Source organism: Carassius gibelio, chromosome B4, assembly GCF_023724105.1.
Source record: "Carassius gibelio isolate Cgi1373 ecotype wild population from Czech Republic chromosome B4, carGib1.2-hapl.c, whole genome shotgun sequence".
Classification (NCBI taxonomy): Eukaryota; Metazoa; Chordata; class Actinopteri; order Cypriniformes; family Cyprinidae; genus Carassius; species Carassius gibelio.
In genome coordinates, this window is record NC_068399.1 from 7317985 (window position 1) to 7341558 (window position 23574).

At 34.3% G+C, this 23574-nt stretch overlaps 1 protein-coding gene across 2 annotated transcripts in view; it reads right to left on the reverse strand.

Moving 5' to 3' along the window:
- Window positions 1-23574, reverse strand: part of LOC127955948 (zinc finger protein OZF) — a 313902-nt gene that overhangs the window by 166481 nt on the left and 123847 nt on the right. The gene's annotated exons all lie outside the window — the stretch shown is intronic.

A 23574-nucleotide genomic window follows, 5' to 3' on the forward strand; every position in this document is an offset into this window, starting at 1 on the left:
CCCCTGTGCCACGCCCGGATCCCAACCTCTGCAGGCTCCTAAAGGGCACAGATTCCAAAGTGTGTGCAAATTTTCAAGAGTTTTTGAGTATGTTAGGGACCCCAAAAGCCCCCACAACTTTGACCAAAAATATGAATAATAAACCCTAAATAGCCAACTTCCTGTTGGGCGGAGCCTATGACATGCAGTACGAAAGTTGTTTGGTTTAATGAGATCTACATGTGTACCGAGTTTCATGTGTCTACGTGCAAGTATGTATGATATATGGCCCTCAGTATTCCAGGGGGCGCTGTAGAGCCCCTGTGCCACGCCCGTGTATCAGTCTCTGCCCGACCCTAATGGCCGCAGGTTCCAATCTGTGTGCCAATTTTCAAGAGTTTTCGAGCATGTTAAGGACCCCAAAAGCCCCCGTAACGTTAGAAAATAATAATAATAATAATAATAAATATAGCTGCAAGCAGCGATGGCGGGCTCAAGCCACCAATGCCATCGCCACCCCGGTGGCATCAGGTAAACTGTGCCCAGTGGGCACATGCATTCACAATATCCCTCTGGCAGTGAGGTTTTAAAGGATATGGCAGTTAAAGGGTTAATCCGAATCATCTAGACTTTAAAATCACATTCACAGAACAATATCTAGACTTTAAAATCACATTCACAGAACAATATATATATATATATATATATATATATATATATATATATATATATATATATATATATATATTTAGTAACACTTTACAATAAGATTTCATTTATAAACATTATGTTAACATGAACAATATTTATATAGCATTCATTCATGTCAGTTAATATTCCAAACTTAAACATTAAAACATTGTTTTATTGTGATTTTTTTCCAAGCACATTTTACCAATTCCAAACCATATCAATCTTAATAACTACCATTATTTTTTATTTAATCATTTATGAGTGCTATACAATAGTCCAGGAAAGCTGGAAGAGAAAAACTCCTTATATTCATGTGTGCAGAATCATTAGGCATGTTTTCTTTTACAGATGAAATGCGCTAAAAAAGAGTTTTAACTCAAACTGTTTTAACTCAAAGTCGAAAATTATGAAATACCCATGAGAAATATCAAACACAAATGCAATACAGAAATGGATAAGTTAAGACTTGACCATTGTACAAAAATGCTGACTGGGTCATGAGGTCAGAAAAGAAGAAGAAAAAAAAACAGGTCAAGAAGAACTGAAAAATAATTGCAAAATAATTAGGAATTAATGTGAAGATTAATTTTTAGTCAATTCTGCAAGACAGACTTTCAGGAAAGGAGGTGGAATAAAAATGAGCTCCTTAAATCTTAATCCCGGATTCAGGAAAATTTATTCCTCAAACCATCGGACAAGAGGAGGTGGTGCTGGTCCTTCACAAGTCACTCTAATCTGTTCATAAAGCCTATATATAAAGTCTTAATATATAGTATTTCACAATACTTCATGGTATTCTAATTAAATCATTTTTTGGAATCTTTGATTTCTCAGAACCTGACACATTGTAATTCTGAGACTCCAGGAAAGTGGCAGTTCTGTAAAATGTTGGCGCTGGAGACTAAATGCTCCCTGATAGTTTCACACCTAATTCACTTAACACACACACACACACACACACACACACACAGACACATTACCCACAGTGACAGAGGGACAGAGTGACATCAGATGTATGATAGTTTTTTAATTTTCTATCATCCATATAGTGTTGTATAGTCATGAAACCATGCATATTTCCTCAGAATGACTTGTCTTCTATGTGTACATTTTTTTGAAGTGTTTAGAAGCTGCACTTAAAAAAATAAAAGACATTTACCAGTTACTTTTTTATTGTTATTTCAAAAAATCACCACGACAAAACCATTCAAGCCATTCAAAATTCATCCGCACCTGTACTGTTAGATACATTCTTTAAACAGTGGTAAAAGAGGATGTGGTGCTGATCCTTCAAGAGTCACTCAAAACGTATTTGTCCATAAAGCCTATAAAGAATTATTCTTAATATACAGTTCACAATACTTCAGCATGTTGTTCTAATTAAGTGAGGGTCATTTTATCAGTAAAATACATAAAATTCATATTATTTTTCTTTGAAAGATTTCTATAAATGATTTAAATCGTACTTGTTTCTACAATAATTATTTAAAAGTAATCCTATAGCTCCATCTGGTGGCCATTAGTGGTACTAAGAATTGCAAGCTTGATTTATATGTTATGATAGTTTTAATTTTATGCTGGCTCTTGAAAATGATAAAGCTATGAAACTTACTGTGCTTCCTTCAAATGATGACTTCTACGTATATAAAAAAATATGAAGAGTTGGAATTAAAAATTTTAAAGATATAGTAAAATAACTATTGTATTTTTTTTATGTTACTTTAATAAATCGCTATGGCCACACCATTTAAGGTATCCTAAACCCATTCGAAATTTAACATCTTCAGTATATTGGCTTCATGTTAAAAAAGTTTGGTGTGAACTACTTGTGTCTTCTTGGAGGAGTATGAATTCATTTACAGGCTGAGTTTATCATAAATCCACAATAACATATCTGAGTTCTGTATCAATCTGTGTTGTTTGTTTATTTTATTTTATTTTTTTTTCATAGGAAGATAACTGACCCTTTATTCTCCTTTTTAATAAATGTGCTTATAAACCAAGAACAAGCTATTTATAGCTGTATTTATAAACTGCTTACTACTGACTATTAATATTGGGACAAGGCTTTATAAAGCATGAACTGACTATTTACTAATGAGTGCAGTTATTATAAAGTGTTATCAATGCATTTGCTAATGTTAACAAATTAGACATTATTTTACAGTGTTATCAAATCCCTTAAATGATTTGTAAGTATTTTGTAATGATTTTATTGACCTACAAGCATTTGTGAAAGTTCTGCTTGCATTACAGCTTAGTCTTGATCTGTGAGCTGAACAGATTTACTGTTACATCCATGAGATTATGTAAATTCAAATAAATATCATGTCACAGGATGTCAGAGGTCAGTATCAAATTAGTTTGAAATTATTATTTGCAGCACAAATAAGGTTTTTTAGGATTTTTAAAAATCCCTAAAACTGTCAGAAAAGGATAAGGCCTAAGATTTCTATGTGAGTGGCTAAATTTGTTTGTTTTTATAACTATAATGCATAAACTATGAAACTATACAAAATGTATAAAAAAGTACAAGTTATTCTTTTCCAATGGTCTTTATTTATTTAATTATTATTATTTATTATTATTTTTTTTTTTTGGATTTACATTTTAAAAAATTAGCCTACGGCAATCATTCTAAACAGCTTGAATAAAACCTGTCAATATTTATTATAGACCACTATAACTGTGTATAATCTAACAAACAAGTTTATTATGAAAATAAAAGCGTGTACACCAGATAAATTGGACGATAAAGAAATTGCTAACAATAGTATAATAGAGCATGTTTTAGGTTTTTAGGGCGTTTAGATGCAGAAATGGAAAAATAAAATGTAAAATAAAATGTAATTGATTTAATTAAATATAGATTAAGTCTTGTTAGAGCAAAATAATAAATAGATACGTACACACATTAAAAAAGCAGCCAAGATGAATGAGTTTAATTTTTTATATAGATTAAAATTGAAGACAGAAGCAGCTGGTATATGCGGTCACTTAATATTAAATTCCAGTAGATCCACTTTAGATTTATTTCTCAACAGTTTATGTTCACGTGGCTGTTTTCGTTTATATTAGCCAAGCTATTATGTATTTTGAAATAATCTTGTCCTTGATGTGTTCGTTCTTACGACGAAAGGCAGAATCCTGCAGCTCGAGAGATATATGTTATTCTGCCAGTCGCGCTTTCAAATAGTCTTGCACACTTAAACGGGTCACAAAAGACCTGCATTTAGCTCGTGTTGTGTTATAATGGATGTATTGTGTGCATTTATGGCAATAATTTATTTTAAAAAGCTCTTAAACAAGAATAAATTCGTTAGTTTTGAACTTGTGACACTGTGCGCGCTGATCAGAGGCAATGATTTCAGATATAGGCAGCCGCGAATATTTCATTTTCACACAAACAGTTCAAAAACATTTTAATTTAGCTCTTGGTGTGCTCTAATTGGTGAATTGTGTGATATCGCTGCAATACTTTATTTTTAATAGCTATAAAACAAGAATAAACTCGTTTTTTTCTGAGCTCGTCATTCCACACGCTCCTGCTCAGAGCAGTGATTCATCTCTCGTGTTTCTCACGTATCACTGACCACACATCCATTATTAATGAGCCCTGACCTGATAATAATCATATATGTTGGTTTAGCTTGTCAGTGTGAATTAAATCCAAGTATTTATTTGTATTTTAACCGATTTAAAAGTGAAACCAAAAGACAGTCTCCTCCCTTTTTTTAGCCGGTAACTGCACCTGTAGGGGCGCTATTTCTCTCAGACAATGGAAGTCTAAGCACACACACTCAAACAGATGGACAGAGTGATATGAGATGTCTGACAGTTTTTTAATTTTCTGTTATCCATACAGTGTTGTAAAGTCATGAAACTATGCATATTTACTCAGAATAACTTTTTTTCTGTATGAAAAAAGGTTTTGAAGTGTTTGGAATTTAAAAATGCAGGAAAATTAATAATTCCATCTTTATTGTCATTTAAAAAAATCACCACGACAAAACCATCCAAGCTATCCAAAACCCATTCACAATTTAAGTTCCTCAATGTTTTTTCAACATGTACACCAAGTTTGGTGTGTATAGTGTTACTCTCCTCTGAGCAGTATGCATTAATTCACAGCTAAATGTAAAAAACAATCCACATTCAAATCAAAATAGCCGACTTCCTGTTGGTCGTAGCTGATGACTGTGAATTAGAAAGTTGTCCGTCTTGATAAGAACAATTTTTGTACTGAGTTTGGTGTCTGTAGCTAAAACTAACCCCCTCACTTTTGACAAAAGGTGGCGCTATAGAGTGCCTCTTCCACGCCCTCTTATGAACTTTTGCCAGTGTCTAGCTGTCACTAATACTGATATGTGTTCTGAGTTTGATGAAATTCTAAGCATGTTATATGCCTCAAAATCACCTGAGAAGTATTCCAGTTTGACATGTTGCCACGGCAACAATATTTTTAGATATCAATATCCCCCCAGCAGATTTATATCGGCTGTGTTTTAACATTATTCTGATGAAGTTTGAAGCAAATCGAGTAAAAATAAGATGCTGAATTCAAAGCATTTTGAAAATGACACACTTCCTGCTGCCAGTTGGTGGCGCTATAACTTTGACTCCTAATAGTCACATATATGCGATCGACATCATACAATGAATAATCTGATGAAGTTTGATTAAAATTAGGAAATGTATGTGGATGGTATTAGACACTTCCAGTTTCTCAATTCTCGCCATAAATTCAACGCCTCGCTACGAGCAAACCGTTCGAGATATCAAAAATCCCCTGGCAATTTTTCATCCCCAATGTCTTGAGATCATGTTGACCGAGTTTGGTGGCAATCGAGTAAAAAACCTATGACAAGTATATCAAATTCCAGAGCATGCGCTTTTTACATAACTCTAAATAGCTGACTTCCTGTTGGGCGGAGCCTATGACATGCAATACGAAAGTTGTTCGGAACGATGAGATCTATATGTGTACTGAGTTTCATATTAATACGTGCAAGTATGTGTGAGCTATACATCAATATTTATGACTGTGTTCCAGGGGGCGCCGTAGAGCCCCTGTGCCACGCCCGGGTCCCAACCTCTGCAGGCTCCTAAAGGCCACAGATCCAAAGGTGTGTGCAAATTTTCAAGAGTTTTTGAGTATGTTAAGGACTCCAAAAGCCTCCACAACTTTGACGACAAATATGAATAATAAACCCTAAATAGCCAACTTCCTGTTGGGCGGAGCCTATGATATGCAATACGAAAGTTGTTTGTATTGATGAGTTCTATATGTGTACCGAGTTTCGTATGTCTACGTACAAGTATGTATGATATATGGCCCTCCATATTCCAGGGGGCGCTGTAGAGCCCCTGTGCCACGCCCGTGTATCAGTCTCTGCCCGGCCCTAATGGCCGCAGGTTCCAATGTGTGTGCCAATTTTCAAGACTTTTTAAGCATGTTAAGGGCCCCAAAAGCCCCCGTAACGTTAGAAAAAAAAAATAAAAAAAATAAAAAATAATAATAATAATAATAAAAAATAATCCTAAGGAAAACAATAGGGCTCTCGCCCTCCAGGCTTGAGCCCTAATAAAAAATAATCCTAAGGAAAACAATAGGGCTCTCGCCCTCCAGGCTTGAGCCCTAATAATAACAAATAATCCTAAGGAAAACAATAGGGCTCTCGCCCTCCAGGCTTGAGCCCTAATAATCCTAAGGAAAACAATAGGGCTCTCGCCCTCCAGGCTTGAGCCCTAATAATAAGAAGAATAATCCTTAGGGGAACAATAGGGCCCTGCGCCCATTGGCTCGGGCCCTAATAATAATAATAAACAGAGCAGATACAATAGGGTCCTCACACCATCGGTGCTCGGGCCCTAATAAATATAGCTGCAAGCAGCGATGGCGGGCTCAAGCCGTCAGTGCAACGCCACCCCGGTGGCATCGGGAAAACTGTGCCCAGCGGGCATAAGCATTTACAGTAACCCTCTGGCAATCAAATTTTAAGGGATATGGCCGTTAAAGGGTTAATCCGACCCATCTAGACTTTGAAATCACATACACAGAACAATATATATAACTTTAGTAACACTTTATCTTAATATATATAAAAAATGTATAAGTCGTAGCTGACACCTAAATGAACACATTACAATTGTTTTGTGACTGCAAGTCTTTTTCCTCAAATGCTATTGAGCTGCAAATTTGCGTTTGAGCCCATTTGAAAAAGTAACATAATTTACATATGACTTACAGTTTGTTTGAATAAATATCAAACATTCAATTTAATTGTGCATTATAGCTGTCACCTAGATGAACAATTACAGTTGTTTTTATGACTGTAAGTCATTCTCTTCAAATGCTACTGACGTTAGAAAAGTGTATAACAATATCACATGTAACTTTAGAGACGGTCCCTAAATTTGAGACTCCGGAATGTCCAATGTCAAGCCAACTTTATGCCTGTTTTTGTTTTGTTTTTTACTTTCTTTTTCTTTTTTCTGTGCCGGATTGCTGATGTCCTTTACCCGGGCATAGATGTCCATCCATCAATTACGAACATTCATCCGCAAATGTCCGAGCGGTCGCGAGCGCGGATGGGAGAATGGGGCATGTTTTTTTGTTTTTTTTTATTAGCAACTGGGATGGTGCCCCCTCTGGGAGTTGGTGCCCTACGAAGACTGCGTAGTCTGCATATAGGGAGTGGCGGTACTATCTGGAAGATATATTCCTCAAACCGTCGTACAAGAGGAGGTGATGCTAGTACTTCAAGAATCTCTCAAAACCTATCTGTTCATAAAGCCTATATATAAAGTCTTAATATAGTATTCCACAATATGTTGTGCTATTCCAATATTATTGTGTTTTTTATTGACATTGTTATTTGCCGTTATTTTTTGTTTTAATATTGTTACTGTTGTTACATGCTGTACGGTGACCTTGAGTGGTTTGAAAGGCGCCTTAAATAAAATGCATTACTATTATTATTATTATTATTATTATTATTATTATTATTATTATTATTAGCTGTACACTTGATAAAAAAATTTAATATAAACTTATGCAATTTTATATATATATATATATATATATATATATAGTGTAAAGTTTTCTTTTATTGCATCTTGAAATAAATGTTTCTGAGTTCTGTGTTTGTTTTTTAATTTTTAATTTTTTTAATTTTTTTTTAGGAAGATTACAGCCTTTAATCTCCTCAAAATAAATGTGCATATAAAACATGAACAATTTAATTATAGCTGTATTTATAAAATGCTTACTAATAACTATTAATTTTAGGAGAAGGCTATATAAAGCAGCAACTGTTGATGTTGAGGCCTAAGATATTTCTTAAGCAGTAATGATGAAAAAACAACAACAACAACACAAAATTACTTATTTTTTTTCTGCTGGTGATTAAAGAGATGTTAACTCTGAGATGTTTCTCTCTCTCTCTCTCTCAATAATTTATTAGTGTTTTGTAATGATTTTATTGACCTAAAATTCTGGTGATTAAAGAGATGATTCAGTGTCCCTCCCTATCTCTGTCTCTCTCTGACACGTAGCCCATCCCCTCCCACACATTCACACAAACTCAGCACACACACTTAACACACAAACAAACACACACACAGACACACACACACACACATGTCTGGTCAGCTATCCTTGTGGGGACTCTCCATAGGTGTAATGGTTTTTAAACTGTACAGACCGTATCTTCTATCGCCCTACACCAAACCTACCCCTAACCCTCACAGGAAACTTTCTGCATTTTTAGATTTTCAAGAAACTTCATTCTGTGTAATTTATTAGCTTGTTTACCCGTGGGGACCTCAATTTAGGTCCCCACCGTGACATGAGTCCCCATGAGTCTGTGTGTATTCAGGTTTAAGTCCCCACCAGAATAGAAACACACACACACACACACACACATTACCCACAGTGACAGAGGGACAGTGACATCAGATGTATGATAGTTTTTTAATTTTCTATCATCCATATAGTGTTGTATAGTCATGAAACTATGCATATTTTCATCAGCATGACTTGTCTTCTATGTGTAAATTTTTTTGAAGTGTTTAGAAGCTGCACTTAAAAAAATAAAAGACATTTACTGGTTCCTTTTTTACTGTTATTTCAAAAAATCACCATGACAAAACCATTCAAGCTATCCAAAATTCATTCGCACCTGTTCTGTAAGATAAATTCTTTAAACAGTGGTAAAAGAGGATGTGGTGCTGAACCTTCAAGGGTCACTCAAATCGTATCTGTGCATAAAGCCTATAAAGAATTATTCTTAATATACAGTTCACAATACTTCAGCTTGTTATTCTAATTAAGTGAGGGTCATTTTATCAGTAAAATACATATTATTTTTCTTTGAAAGATTTCTATAAATAATTTAAATCATTCTCGTTTCTACAATAATTATTTAAAAGTAATCCTATAGCTCCATCTGGTGGCCATTATTGGTACTAAGAATTGCAAGCTTGATTTGTTATGATAGTTTTAATTTTATGCTGGCTCCTGGACATAATAAAGCTATGAAACTTACTGTGCTTGTTTCAAATGATGACTTCTACGTATATAAAAAAATATGAAGAGTTGGAATGAAGAATGTTAAAGATATAGTAAAATAACTATTGTATTTTTTTTATGTTACTTTAATAAATCGCTATGGCCACACCATTTAAGGTATCCTAAACCCATTCGCAATTTAACATCTTCAGTATATTGGCATCATGTTGAAAAAGTTTGGTGTGAACTACTTGTGTCTTCTTGGAGTATGAATTCATTTACAGGCTGATTTTATCATAAATCCACAATAACATTTCTGAGTTCTGTATCAATCGGTGTTGTTGTTTGTTTATTTTTATTTTTTTATTTTTCATAGGAAGATAACTGACCCTTTACTCTCCTTTTTTTAAATGTGCTTATAAACCTAGAACTAGCAATTTATAGCTGTATTTATAAACTGCTTACTAATGACTATTTAAGTTGGGACAAGCCTTATAAAGCATGAACTGACTATTTACTACTGAGTGCAGTTATTATAAAGTTTTACCAATGCATTTACTAATGTTAACAAATTAGACATTATTTTACAGTGTTATAAAATCCTTTAATGACTTATAAGCATTTGTGAAAGTTCTGCTTGCATTACAGCTTAGTCTTCATCTGTGAGCTGAACAGTTTTACTGTTACATCTATGAGATTTTAAAAATGTAGATACATGTCATGTCACAGGATGGAATAGGTCAGTATCAAATGAGTTTGAAATTATTATTTGCAGCACAAATAAGTATTTTTAGAATTTTGTTTTTAATTCCTGAAACTGTCAGAAAAGGATAAGGCCTAAGAGATTTCTTAAGCTGTAATGAAAACAGCACAGTTAGCAACAACAACAAAAAATAACAATTTAAAATATTTTTTTTCTGTTGATTAAAGAGAGGTTTAAGTCTCTCTCTCTCTCTTTCTCTCTCTCTGTCTGTCTGCCACTCAGCTCATGCCCATCCCCCACTCTCACACACAACACACACACACACACTTAGTCAGCACACATACATTCCTCAAACAGAGGGACAGAGTGAGTTGAGATGTCTGACAGTTTTTTAATTTTCTTTTAATCATATAGTGTTGTAAAGTCATGAAACTATGCATATGTCCTCAGAATGATTTGATCTCTGTATGAAAAAAATGTTTTTAAGTGTTTTGGGTATGGTGTTAGCGCAGTGGATAAGACACACGTCTGTGGTGTGGGAGACCCGGGTTCGAATCCACTGTGAGACACCAATGTGTCCCTGAGCAAGACACTTAACCCCTAGTTGCTCCAGAGGCATGCGACCTCTGACATATATAGCAATTGTAAGTCGCTTTGGATAAAAGCGTCAGCTAAATGAATAAATGTAAATGTAAATGTTTTGAAGCTTCAATTTAAAAATACAAGACAATTAATGATTCCCTTTTTTACTGTCATTTAAAAAAAAATCACCACAACAAAACGGTTCAAGCTAACCAAAATCAGTTCGCAATTTAAGTTCCTCAATGTTTTTGCAACATTTAGACAAAGTTTGGTGAGTATAGTGAACATTTCCTTTGAGGAGTATGCATTAAATCACAGCTCAATTTAAAAAAAAATACATATTCAAATCAAAATAGCCGACTTCCTGTTGGTCGTAGCTGATGACTGTGAATTAGAAAGTTGTCCGTCTTGATAAGAACAATTTATGTACCAAGTTTGGTGTCTGTAGCTAAAACTAACCCCCCCACTTTTGACAAAAGGTGGCGCTATAGCGTGCCTCCTTCACGTCCTTTTAAAAGCTTTTGCCATTGTCTAGCTATCACTAATACTGATATGTGTTTTGAGTTTCATGTAAATCTGAGGTTGTTGTCTGCCTCAAACTCATCATAACAGAACATTCAAGTTTGACACGTTGCCATGGCAACGCCATATTAGATATCAATATCTGCACAACAGATTTACATCGGCCGTGTTTTGTCATTATTCTGATGAAGTTTGAAGCAAATCGAGTAAAAATAAGATGCTGAATTAAAAGCATTTTGAAAATGACTCACTTCCTGCTGCCAGTTGGTGGCGCTATAACGTTGACTCTTAATAGTCACATATATACGATCGGTATCATACAACGAACAAACCAATGAAGTTTGATCAAATTCAGGAAATGTATGTGGATGTTATTAGACATTTCCTGTTTCTCATTTCTCGCCATAATTTCCACGCTTCACCATGGGCAAACCGTTCGAGATATCAAAAATCCCCTCGCAATTTTTCATCCCCAATGTCTTGAGATCATGTTCACCGAGTTTCGTGGTGAACGGGTTGAAAACCTCAGAGGAGTATTTCAAATTCCAGAGCATGCTTTTTTTAAACAGCCCTGAATAGCTGACTTCCTGTTGGGCGGAGCCTATGACATAAAGTGTGAAAGTTGTTCAGCTCAATGAGATCTATAAGTGTACCGAGTTTCATATAAATACATGCAAGTGTGTGTGAGCTATGGTTCAAGATTTCTGAAGGTGTTCCAGGGGGCGCTGTAGAGTCCCTGTGCCACGCCCGGGTCCCAGCCTCTGCAGCGTCCTGATGGCCGCAGATTCCAATGTGTGTGCCAATTTTCAAGAGTTTTTGAGCATGTTAAGGCCCCTAAAAACCCCTGGAAGGTTTAATAAAAAATAAAAAAAAATAATAAGAATAATCCTTAGAAGAACAATAGGGCTCTTCGCCCCTTCAGGCTTGAGCCCTAAATATAGCTGCAAGCAGCGATGGCGGGCTCAAGCCACCAATGCCATCGCCACCCCGGTGGCATCAGGTAAACTGTGCCCAGCGGGCACATGCATTCACACTATCCCTCTGGCAGTGAGGATTTAAAGGATACCGCAGTTAAAGGGTTAATTCGAATCATCTAGACTTTAAAATCACATTCACAGAACAATATATATATATATATAACTTGAGTAACACTTTACAATAAGATTTCATTTATAAACATTATGTTAACATGAACAATATTTATATAGCATTCATTCATGTCAGTTAATATTCCAAACTTAAACATTAAAACTGTTTTATTGTGATTTTTTTCCAAGCACATTTTACCATTAACATGAACAATATTTATATAGCATTCATTCATGTCAGTTAATATTCCAAACTTAAACATTAAAACATTGCTTTATTGTGATTTTTTTCCAAGCACATTTTACCAATTCCAAACCATATCAATCTTAATAACTACCATTATTTTTTATTTAATCATTTATGAGTGCTATACAATAGTCCATGAAAGCTGGAAGAGAAAAACTCCTTATATTCATGTGTGCAGAATTATTAGGCATGTTTTCTTTTACAGATGAAATGCGCTAAAAAAGAGTTTTAACTCAAACTGTAAAACCCATGAAACATATCAAACACAAATGCAATACAGAAATGGATAAGTTAAGACTTGACCATTGTACAAAAAATGCTGACTGGGTCATGAGGTCAGAAAAGAAGAAGAAAAAAACAGGTCAAGAAGAACTGACAAAAAGAATTGCAAAATAATTAGGAATTAATGTGAAGATTAATTTTTAGTCAATTCTGCAAGACAGACTTTCAGGAAAGGAGGTGGAATAAAAATGAGCTCCTAAATCTTAATCCAAAATTGTGGAAGATATATTCCTCAAACCATCGGACAAGAGGAGGTGGTGCTGGTCCTTCACTAGTCACTCTAATCGGTTCATAAAGCCTATATATAAAGTCTTAATATATAGTATTTCACAATACTTCATGGTATTCTAATTAAATAATTTTTTGGGAATCTTAGATCTCTCAGAACCTGACACATTGTAATTCTGAGACTCCAGGAAAGTGGCAGTTCTGTAAAATGTTGGCGCTGGAGACTAAATGCTCCCTGATAGTTTCACACCTAATTCACTTAACACACACACACACACACACACACACACACACACACACACTCACAGACACACATTACCCACAGTGACAGAGAGACAGAGTGACATCAGATGTATGATAGTTTTTTAATTTTCTATCATCCATATAGTGTTGTATAGTCATGAAACTATGAATATTTCCTCAGAATGACTTGTCTTCTATGTGTACATTTTTTTGAAGTGTTTAGAAGCTGCACTTTTAAAAAATAAAAGACATTTACTGGTTACTTTTTTACTGTTATTTCAAAAAATCACCACAACAAAACCATTCAAGCTATCCAAAATTCATCCGCACCGGTTCTGTAAGATACATTCTTTAAACAGTGGTTAAAGAGGATGTGGTGCTGAACCTTCGGGAGTCACTCAAAACATATCTGTCCATAAAGCCTATAAAGAATTATTTCTTAATATACAGTTCACAATACTTCAGCTTGTTATTCTAATTAAGTGAGGGTCATTTTATCTGTAAAATACATAAAATTCATATTATTTTTCTTTGAAAGATTTCTATAAATGATTTAAATCATACTTGTTTCTACAATAATTATTTAAAAGTAATCCTATAGCTTCATCTGGTGGCCATTATTGGTACTAAGAATTGCAAGCTTGGTTTATAAGTTATGATAGTTTTAATTTTATGCTGGCTCTTGAAAATGATAAAGCTATGAAACTTACTGTGCTTCCTTCAAATGATGACTTCTACGTATATAGAAAAATTATGAAGAGTTGGAATGAAAAATTGTAAAGATATAGTAAAATAACTATTGTATTTTTTAATGTTACTTTAATAAATCGCTATATAAAAACCATTTAAGGTATCCTAAACCCATTCGCAATTTAACATCTTCAGTATATTGGCTTCATGTTAAAACAGTTTGGTGTGAACTATTTGTGTCTTCTTGAAGGAGTATGAATTAATTTACAGGCTGATTTTATCATAAATCCACAATAAAATTTCTGTGTTCTGTATCAATCTGTGTTGTTGTTTGTTTATTTTTATTTTTGTATTTTTCATAGGAAGATAACTGACCCTTTACTCTCCTTTTTAATAAATGTGCTTATAAACCAAGAACAAGCTATTTATAGGTGTATTTATAAACTGCTTACTACTGACTATTAATATTGGGACAAGGCTTTATAAAGCATGAACTGACTATTTACTAATGAGTGCAGTTATTATAAAGTGTTATCAATGCATTTGCTAATGTTAACAAATTAGACATTATTTTACAGTGTTATCAAATCCCTTAAATGATTTGTAAGTGTTTTGTAATGATTTTATTGACCTACAAGCATTTGTGAAAGTTCTGCTTGCATTACAGCTTAGTCTTGATCTGTGAGCTGAACAGATTTACTGTTACATCCATGAGATTATGTAAATTCAAATAAATATCATGTCACAGGATGTCAGAGGTCAGTATCAAATTAGTTTGAAATTATTATTTGCAGCACAAATAAGGTTTTTTAGGATTTTTTAAAATCCCTAAAACTGTCAGAAAAGGATAAGGCCCAAGATTTCTATGTGAGTGGCTAAATTTATTTGTTTTTATAACTATAATGCATAAACTATGAAATTATACAAAATGTATAAAAAAGTACAACAGTTATTCTTTTCCAATGTTTTTTATTTATTTTTTTATTTTTTGGGATTTACATTTAAAAAAATTAGCCTACGGCAATCATTCTAAACAGCTTGAATAAAACCTGTTAATATTTATTATAGACCACTATAACTGTGTATAATCTAACAAACAAGTTTATTATGAAAATAAAAGTGTGTACACCAGATAAATTGGACGATAAAGAAATTGCTAACAATAGTATAATAGAGCATGTTTTAGGTTTTTAGGCGTTTAGATGCAGAAATGGACAAATCAAATGTAAAATAAAATTTAATTGATTTAATTAAATATAGATTAAGTCTTGTTAGAGCAAAATAATAAATAAATACGTACACACATTAAAAAAAGCAGCCAAGATGAATGAGTTAAATTTTTTATATAGATTAAAATTGAAGACAGAAGCAGCTGGTATATGCGGTAACTTAATATTAAAATCCAGTAGATCCACTTCAGATTTATTTCTCAACAGTTTTGTTCACGTGGCTGTTTTCCTTTATATTAGCCAAGCTATTATGTATTTTGAAATAATCTTGTCCATGATGTGTTCGTTCTTACGACGAAAGGCAGAATCCTGCAGCTCCAGAGATCAATGTTATTCTGCCAGTCGCGCTTTCAAATAGTCTTGCGCACATAAACGGGTCACAAAACACCTGTATTTAGCTCGTGTTGTGTTATAATGGGTGTATTGTGTGCATTTATGGCAATAATTTATTTTAAAAAGCTCTTAAACAAGAATAAATTTGTTTGTTTTGAACTTGTGACACTGTGCGCGCTGATCGGAGCGGTGATTTCAGATATAGGCAGCCGCAAATATTTCATTTTCACACAAACAGTTCAAAAACATCTTAATTTAGCTCTTGGTGTGTTCTAATTGGTGAATTGTGTGATATCGCTGTAATACTTTATTTTTAATAGCTATAAAACAAGAATAAACTCATTTTTTCTGAGCTCATCATTCCACACGCTCTTGCTCAGAGCGGTGATTCATCTCTCGTGTTTCTCACGTATCACTGACCACACATCAATTATTAATGAGCCCTGAACCAGGATTTAATCATATATGTTGGTTTAGCTTGTCAGTGTGAATTAAATCCAAGTATTTATTTGTATTTTAACCGATTTAAAAGTGAAACCAAAAGAGAGTCTCCTCCCTTTTTTAGTCCGGGAATTGCACCTAGGGGCGCATTTTCTCTCAGACAATGGAAGTCTAAGCACACTCACTCAAACAGAGGGACAGAGTGAGATGAGATGTCTGACAGTTTTTTAATTTTCTGTTATCCATACAGTGTTGTAAAGTCATGAAACTATGCATATTTATTCAGAATAACTTTTTTTCTGTATGAAAAAAGGTTTTGAAGTGTTTGGAATTTAAAAATGCAGGAAAATTAATAATTCCATTTTTACTGTCATTTAAAAAAATCACCACGACAAAACCATCCAAGCTATCCAAAACCCATTCACAATTTAATATCCTCAATGTTTTTTCAACATGTAGACAAAGTTTGGTGTGTATAGTGTTACTCTCCTCTGAGCAGTATGCATTAATTCACAGCTAAATGTAAAAAACAATCCACATTCAAATCAAAATAGCCGACTTTCTGTTGGTCGTAGCTGATGACTGTGAATTAGAAAGTTGTCCGTCTTGATAAGAACAATTTATGTACCAAGTTTGGTGTCTGTAGCTAAAACTAACCCCCCCACTTTTGACAAAAGGTGGCACTGTAGAGTGCCTCCTTCACGCCCTTTTAAAACCTTTTGCCATTGTCTAGCTATCACTAATACTGATATGTGTTTTGAGTTTCATGTAAATCTGAGCTTGTTGTCTGCCTCAAACTCAGCATAACAGAACATTCAAGTTTGACATGTTGCCATGGCAACACTATATCAGATATCAACATCCCCACAACAGATTTACATCGGCCGTGTTTTGTCATTATTCTGATGAAGTTTGAAGCAAATTGAGTAAAAATAAGATGCTGAATTCAAAGCATTTGGAAAATGACACACTTCCTGCTGCCAGTTGGTGGCGCTATAACGTTGACTCTTAATAGTCACATATATACAACCGGTATCATACATCAAACAAACCAATGAAGTTTGATCAAATTCAGGAAATGTATGTGGATGTTATTAGACATTTCCTGTTTCTCATTTCTCGCCATAATTTCCACGCCTCGCCACGGGCAAACCGTTCGAGATATCAAAAATCCCCTCGCAATTTTTCATCCCCAATGTCTTGAGATCATGTTCACTGAGTTTCTTGGCGAACAGGATGAAAACCTCAGAGGAGTATTTCAAATTCCAGAGCATGCTTTTTTTAAACAGCCCTGAATAGCTGACTTCCTGTTGGGCGGAGCCTATGACATAAAGTGTGAAAGTTGTTCGGCTCAATGAGATCTATAAGTGTACCGAGTTTCATATAAATACATGCAAGTGTGTGTGAGCTATGTTTCAAGATTTCTGAAGGTGTTCCAGGGGGCGCTGTAGAGCCCCTGTGCTACGCCCGGGTCCCAGCCTCTGCAGCGTCCTGATGGCCGCAGATTCCAATGTGTGTGCCAATTTTCAAGAGTTTTTGAGCATGTTAAGGCCCCTAAAAACCCCCGGAAGTTTTAATAAAAAAAAAAAATAAATAAAATAAATATAGCTGCAAGCAGCGATGGCGGGCTCAAGCCGTCAGTGCAACGCCACCCCGGTGGCATCGGGAAAACTGTGCCCAGCGGGCATAAGCATTTACAGTAACCCTCTGGCAATCAAATTTTAAGGGATATGGCAGTTAAAGGGTTAATCCGACCCATCTAGACTTTGAAATCACATACACAGAACAATATATATAACTTTAGTAACACTTTATTTTAATATATATAAAAAATTTATAAGTTGTGCATCGTAGCTGACACCTAAATGAACACATTACAATTGGTTTATGACTGCAAGTCTTTCTCCTCAAATGCTATTGAGCTTCAAATTTGCTTTTGAGCCCATGTGAAAAAGTAGCATAATTTACATATGACTTACAGTTTGTTTTAATAAATATCAAACATTCAATTTAATGGTGCATTATAGCTGTCACCTAGATGAACAATTACAGTTGTTTTTATGACTGTAAGTCATTCTCTTCAAATGCTACTGACGTTAGAAAAGTGTATAACAATATCACATGTAACTTTAGAGACGGTCCCTAAATTTGAGACTCTCGAATGTCCAATGTCAAGCCAACTTTATGCCTGTTTTTGTTTTGTTTTTTACTTTATTTTTCTTTTCTCTGTGCCGGATTGCTGATGTCTTTTACCCGGGCATAGATGTCCATCCATCAATTACGAACATTCATCCGCAAATGTCCGAGCGGTCGCGAGCGCGGATGGGAGAATGGCGCATGTTTTATTTTTTTTGAGCTACTGGGATGGTGCCCCCTCTGGGAGTTGGTGCCCTACGAAGACTGCGTATTCTGCATATAGGGAGCGGCGGTACTATCTGGAAGATATATTCCTCAAACCGTCGTACAAGAGGAGGTGATGCTAGTACTTCAAGCATCTCTCAAAACCTATCTGTTCATAAAGCCTATATATAAAGTCTTAATATAGTATTCCACAATATGTTGTGCTATTCTAATATTATTGTGGTTTTTTATTGACATTGTTATTTGCTGTTATTTTTTGTTTTAATATTGTTACTGTTGTTACTTGTTGTACGGTGACCTTGAGTGGTTTGAAATGTGCCTTAAATAAAATGCATTATTATTATTATTATTATTATTATTATTATTATTATTAGCTGTACACTTGATAAAAAAAAATAAATATAAACTTATGCAATTGTATATATATGTATATATAGTGTGCAGTTTTCTTTTATTGCATCTTGAAATAAATGTTTCTGAGTTCTGTGTTTGTTTATTTTTTTTATTTTTATTTTTTTATTTTTTTAGGAAGATTACAGCCTTTAATCTCCTCAAAATAAATGTGCATATAAACCATGAACAATTTAATTATAGCTGTATTTATAAAATGCTTACTAATGACTATTAATTTTGGGAGAAGGCTATATAAAGCAGCAACAGTTGATGTTGAGGCCTAAGATATTTCTTAAGCTGTAATGATGAAAAAACAACAACAACACAAAATTGCTTTTTTTTTCTGCTGGTGATTAAAGAGATGATTAAGTCTCCCTCCCTCTCTCTCTCTCTCTCTCTCTCTGACACCAAGCCCATCCCCTCTCCCACACATTCACACAAACTCAGCACACACACTTAACACACACACACTTAACACACAAACACACACACACATTACCCACAGTGACAGAGGGACAGAGTGACATCAGATGTATGGTAGTTTTTTAATTTTCTATCATCCATATAGTGTTGTATAGTCATGAAACTATGCATATTTCCTCAGCATGACTTCTATGTGTACATTTTGTTGAAGTGTTTAGAAGCTGCACTTAAAAAAATTAAAAGACATTTACTGGTTCCTTTTTTACTGTTATTTCAAAAAATCACCATGACAAAACCATTCAAGCTATTCAAAATTCATTCGCACCTGTTCTGTAAGATAAATTCTTTAAGCAGTGGTAAAAGAGGATGTGGTGCTGATCCTTCAAGAGTCACTCCAAACTTATCTGTCCATAAAGCCTATAAAGAATTATTCTTAATACACAGTATTTCACAATACTTCAGCATATTATTCTAATTAAGTGAGGGTCATTTTATCAGTAAAATACATATTATTTTTCTTTGAAAGATTTCTATAAATGATTTAAATCATACTTTTTTCTACAATAATTATTTAAAAGTAATCATATTTCGCCATCTGGTGGCCATTATTGGTACTAAGAATTGCAAGCTTGATTTATATGTTATGATAGTTTTAATTTTAAGCTGGCTCTTGAAAATGATAAAGCTATGAAACTTACTGTGCTTCTTTCAAATGATGACTTCTACGTATATAAAAAAATTATGAAGAGTTGGAATAAAGAATGTTAAAGATATAGTAAAATAACTATTGTATTTTTTTATGTTACTTTAATAAATCGGTATGGCCACACCATTTAAGGTATCCTAAACCCATTCGCAATTTAACATCTTCAGTATATTGGCATCATGTTGAAAAAGTTTGGTGTGAACTACTTGTGTCTTCTTGGAGGAGTATGATTCATTTACAGGCTGAGTTTATCATAAATCCACAATAAAATTTCTGAGTTCTGTATCAATCTGTGTTGTTGTTTGTTTATTTTCATTTTTTTTATTTTTCATAGGAAGATAACTGACCCTTTACTCTCCTTTTTAATAAATGTGCTTATAAACCAAGATCAAGCTATTTATAGCTGTATTTATAAGCTGCTTATTAATGACTATTTAAGTTGGGACAAGACTTTATAAAGCATGAACTGACTATTTACTAATGAGTGCAGTTATTATAAAGTGTTACCAATGCATTCACTAATATTAACAAATTAGACATTATTTTACAGTGTTATAAAATCCTTTAATGACTTATAAGCATTTGTAAAAGTTCTGCTTGCATTACAGCTTAGTCTTCATCTGTGAGCTGAACAGTTTTACTGTTACATCCATGAGATTATGTAAATTAAGATAAATGTCATGTCACATGATGGAATAGGTCAGTATCAAATGAGATTGAAATTATTATTTGCAGCACAAATAAGTATTTTAAGAATTTTGTTTTTAATTCCTGAAACTGTCAGAAAAGGATAAGGCCTAAGAGATTTCTTAAGCTGTAATGAAAACAGCAATGTTAGCAAAAGCAACAAAAAATAACAATTTAAAATACATTTTTTTTCTGGTGATTAAAGAGATGATTAAGTCTCTTTCTCTCTCTCATTGTGTCTGCCACTCAGCTCATGCCCATCCCCCACTCACAGACACACACACACACACACTCTCAGTCAGCACACATACATTCCTCAAACAGGGACAGAGTGAGTTGAGATGTCTGACAGTTTTTTTATTTTCTTTTAATCATACAGTGTTGTAAAGTCATGAAACTATGCATATGTCCTCAGAATGATTTGATCTCTGTATGAATTTTTTTTTAAGTGTTTGGAAGCTGCAATTTAAAAATACAAGACAATTAATGATTCCCTTTTTACTGTCATTTCAAAAAATCACCACGACAAAACCGTTCAAGCTAACCAAAATCCGCTCGTAATTTAAGTTCCTCAATGTTTTTTCAACATGTAGACAAAGTTTGGTGAGTATAGTGAACATTTCCTGTGAGGAGTATGCATTAAATCAGAGCTCAATTTAAATATTCAAATCAAAATAGCCGACTTCCTGTTGGTCGTAGCTGATGACTGTGAATTAGAAAGTTGTCCGTCTTGAAAAGAACAATTTGTGTACCAAGTTTGGTGTCTGTAGCTAAAACTAACCCCCCCACTTTTGACAAAAGGTGGCGCTATAGAGTGCCTCCTTCACGCCCTTTTAAAAGCTTTTGCCATTGTCTAGCTATCACTAATACTGATATGTGTTTTGAGTTTCATGTAAATCTGAGCTTGTTGTCTGCCTCAAACTCACCATAACAGAACATTCAAGTTTGACACGTTGCCATGGCAACACTATATCAGATATCAATATCCCCACAACAGATTTACATCGGCCGTGTTTTGTCATTATTCTGATGAAGTTTTAAGTAAATAGAGTAAAAATAAGATGCTGAATTCAAAGCATTTGGAAAATGACACACTTCCTGCTGCCAGTTGGTGGCGCTATAATGTTGACTCTTAATAGTCACATATATACGATCGGTATCATACAACGAACAAACCAATGAAGTTTGATCAAATTCAGGAAATGTATGTGGATGTTATTAGACATTTCCTGTTTCTCATTTCTCGAATGACTCTCTGACTCTCGAATGTCCAATGTCAAGACAACTTTATGCCTGTTTTTTTTTCTTTAGTTTTCTTTTCTCTATGCCGGATTGTTGATGTCCTATACCCAGGCATAGATGTCTATCCATCAGTTACGAACATTCAGCCGCAAACATGAGGTGTGAGCGGTCGCGAGCACAGATGGGAGAATGGCGCATGTTTTTTGTTTTTTTTTGAGCAACTGGGATGGTGCCCCCGCTGGGAGTTGGTGCCCTACGAAGACTGCATACTCTGCATATAGGGAGCGGCAGTACTATCTGGAAGATATATTCCTCAAACCATCGTACAAGAGAAGGTGATGCTAATCCTTCAAGAATCGCTCAAAAGCTATTCAAGTGTACAGTTTCTTTTTATTGCATCTTGAAATAAATATTTCTGAATTCTGAATCAAACTGGGTTGTGTTTATTCATTTATTTAATAATACAACTGAGACTTTAATCTATTTTGTAATATATGTGCTTTTAAACCAAGAACAATTTATTTATAGATGTATTACTGCTTAATAATGACTATTATTAAGGGAAAAGGCTTTATAATCATGAACTATTTACTAATGCTTAGCTAATGAGTGCAGTTATTATAAAGTGTTACCAATGCATTTACTAATGTTAACAAATTAGACATTATTTTACAGTGTTACCAAATCCTTAAATAATTTATTAGTGTTTTGTAATGATTTTAATGACCTATAAGCATTTGTGAAATAGTTTTGCTTGCATTGCAGCTTTATCTGTCAGTTGAAGAGTTTTACTGTTACATCCATGAGATTAATAAATGTCATGTCACGTCACAGGTTGTCATAGGTCAGTATCAAATGAGTTTGAAATTATTATTTGCAGCACAAATAAGGATTCTTAGGATGTTTTTAAATCCCTAAAACTGTCAGAAAAGGATAAGGCCTAAGAGATTTCTTAACCTGTAATGAAAGGAAAAAACACCACCATTAGCAACAACAAAAACAATAACAATTTAAAATACAGATTTTTTTTTTCTGATTATTAAAGGGATGATTAGGTCTCTCTCTCTGTCTCTCTGTCTCTCTCTCTCTGCCAGACAGCCCCTCCCTACAATCCACACACACTGTCAGTCACCAAACATTCACAGTCACCAACCCCCTCACACTCACACTCCCCCTCCCTCTCCCCCTCCCTTTCCTCACACAGACAGAGTGGCCAGAGTGAGATCATGTCAGTTGAGAAGTCTGACAGTTTTTTAATTTTCTGTTATCCATACAGTGTTGTAATGTCATGAAACTATGCATATTTCCTCAGAATGATTTGATCTTTGTATGAAAAAATGCTTTGAAGTGTTTGGAAGCTGCAATTTAAACATACAAGACAATTAATGTTTCCCTTTTTACTGTCATTTCAAAAAATCACCACGACAAAACCGTTCAAGCTAACCAAAATCCGTTCGCAATTTAAGTTCCTCAATGTTTTTTCTTCATGTTGACAAAGTTTGGTGTGTATAGTGTACTTCCCCTGTGAGGAGTATGCATTAATTCACAACTGTATAATCTCAAAAATACACATTCAAATCAAAATAGCCGACTTCCTGTTGATCGTAGCTTATGACTGTGAATTAGAAAGTTGTCCGACTTGATTAGAACAATTTATGTACCAAGTTTGGTGTCTGTAGCTAAAACTAACCCCCCCACTTTTGACTAAAGGTGGCGCTATAGAGTGCCTCCTTCACGCCCTTTTAAAAGCTTTTGCCATTGTCTAGCTATCAATAATACCGATATGTGTTTTGACTTTCATGTAAATCTGAGCTTGTTATCTGCCTCAAACTCACCATAACAGAATATTCGAGTTTGACACGTTGCCATGGCAACACTATATTAGATATCATTATCCCCACAACAGATTTTCATCGGCCTTGTTTTGTCATTATTCTGATGAAGTTTGCAGCAAATCGAGTAAAAATAAGATGCTGAATTCAAAGCATTT